This window comes from Chroicocephalus ridibundus, chromosome 12 (genome assembly GCF_963924245.1).
Source record: "Chroicocephalus ridibundus chromosome 12, bChrRid1.1, whole genome shotgun sequence".
Taxonomy (NCBI): domain Eukaryota; kingdom Metazoa; phylum Chordata; class Aves; order Charadriiformes; family Laridae; genus Chroicocephalus; species Chroicocephalus ridibundus.
In genome coordinates this window covers 16507190-16509802 of record NC_086295.1, presented here as the reverse complement: position 1 = coordinate 16509802, position 2613 = coordinate 16507190, and positions in this window count along the sequence as shown.

Sequence of the window (2613 nt, the reverse complement as noted above, 5' to 3'; positions counted from 1 at the left end):
GGCGATGCCTTCCCCTCCCAGCCCACGGGGGGCTCGGCAGCAGCTTGGGAAGCCTGACCCACCGGGCACTCGGCCCCCGCCTTGCCCTGGCACCTTTCCTCCGAGCCAAGGCACCGGGGCTTTCCCTTCATCGCTCCCTGCAGTTCCTCGCAACTCCTTTGCGCTCCCCACAACTCACTGCCGGGCACAAAAAGATGCCCCCAGTCATCCCCGCAAACATTTCATTGCTGACTTCCCACTTGCCCCCCACCTTGCCCCTTCTGCTCCATTGCTCTTTAAGCAGACCTTTCCCCAAACCCGCCCAACACCACCCTCCTTACCCAGCTCATCTGGGATTGTTACAGCTCTGCTGAAGTTAATGCCCTCCCAACACCATCATCTTGGGGCACTCGCTACAAACTCACCAACACCAGGGGGGAGCTCAACTCAAGCCACAAGGAGGAAAGCTCTCGCAGGAAGGGTCTCAGCATGCGGGGGGGAAGGGAGAAGGACGGCTTTGGGCAGCAGGATCCGAGTGGAGACCGGGTGCAGGCTGCTCCCTGCAGCGCCTGACCCTGGGACAGCCCGGACACCTGCGAGTCCCTGGCTGAAGCCCCTGTGTCCAGGGGAGCCTTGACAGCCGGGGGGGCACGGACAGCTCGGCTCCGCCAGCCGACACCCACCGGACACACACACACAGCCCCGACCCAGCCACACGGAGAGAGGGGACCCCGCATCGCCCCCCGACTCCGCACCCCAGGCAGCGGCCCCTCCGCAGCCCGGCCCCCGCAGCCCGACCCCCGCCCGGGCAGCCTCCCCCAGGGACAGGAGCAGCACGGCGGGGCGCCGCCGCCCGCAACCCCCATGGCCGGCAGCGCTCCCCGACCGCCTCCGCGGGGAGGGCACCACGCCCCGGCCGCCGCTAATGAGGCGCTAATGAGGCGCGGGTAATGAGGGGGCGGGCGGGGCCGCGGCTCCCGAGCGGCCGGGGGCAGCCCCGTGCCCGCAGCCCCGGCCCCCCGCGGCTCCCCGCATCCCGCACCCCCGGCCCGCACGGCATCGCCCCCCCTCGCCACTCTGCCGGCACCCACGGCTCCCCGCACCCCGACACCCTGCGCCCACCGCACCCCTGCACCAGCTCCCTCTCCCCAAAGCCCCCCGCAGCCTGCGCTGCCCCCTCCACGGCTCGCCCCGAGTGGGGACCAGGGCCCGGGGCCGCTGCCGGCAGCAGGAATGCCGGAGGGCAAGGAGGGCTTTGCTCCGGGCTTCGGCTCTGGGCACGGCCCCGGGTAAAGCACGGCAGGACCAGAAGCAAAGACCCGAGCGTGGGGAGGTTCACACCATTAAGCATCAGCCCCTGCAGCTCCAAAACCTTCTCCCCTCATCCTTGTACCAGCCATTCCCAAGGATGTCATGGCCCTCGGCTGATCAGTTTGCATTTTGCAGCTCTACGGCCCCATCCTGGCTTGTGCCCCGTCCCTCCCTTTCCTTTCCCTCCAGCAGCAAGGCAGCAGCAGGTTTCCTGCCTGCTTTGATGGCATCATGGCAGGGGTCGATCATGGCAGAGTCCGTGCTTGGCTGGGGACCCCTTTGCTGTTGGGGACCCCACTCCCCAGCAGCCCATGAACCCCGCTGGTGCCCAGGGACGTCCCTTTCATCAGCCGCATCCCATCTGTGCACAGGGACCCCCGGCGTGGCCGTGCCACCACCCCCAGCCGCCTCCAGCGCCGCCATCCCCGAGACACTGGAACCACAACTCTGCAAAGGCCGCGGCTCCCAAGAAATGCACACAGAGCTTGGGTGTGAAAAACAGGAACACAACTCTTTATTAACAACAACACAACTACCTACAACTCTTAACAACCAGTAACAACTCTTACAACTCTTAACAACTCTGAACAACTAACAAAAATATTAACAACTAACAAAACTATTAACAAACACCAAAACTATTAACAAGCTGTAGACAACTATTTACAACTCTTCCTCTTCCTTGGTCTGCTCTTGGTCTGGCCTCCGCACGCCTGCTGCCCCTGGAAGAAAAGCCAGCGGCACGGCCGTTTGGCTAACGAGCAGCGCCTCACCCAGCAGAGCTGGGGCTTCCCGAGCCGGCTCAGCGGCAGCAGCTGCTTCGGGTCGGGCTTCGCCCCGACGGGCGTTCCATGGCCACAGCCCTGGGACACGCTGGGGACAGCGGGACTCTGCCGCCAGCGCTGAGCCCCGCCTGGGCTCGGGCTTACACTTGCCTGTCCCGGCCCTAAGGAATCGCTCCCGGCCCAAAGCGGAGGGGGGCTCAGGGCAGCGCGGTGGGGGCCGTTGTGCTGCCAGCACGAGGGCAGCGGGCGCCGTGTCCCTGTAGCGGGGACCACCCAGCCCCGCCCCAGCCCCATCCCGGTGGCAGGAGACCCTCCCTCCCTGCGGGCAGCGCATGGGGAGCACGTGCCTGTCCTCCTGATGGCGGGTCCACATCCATCGCCTCCTCCTCCTCCACATCCACCTCCATCTCCTCCTCCTCAGCCACATCCACCTCCATCGCCATCTCTTCCTCTGTCCCCACACTCCTGGCAGCCGCCTCTGCAGCCTCCAGCGCAGTCTGGCACATCCTAAGCCGAAAGGCAAGCAGAAAAGGGCATT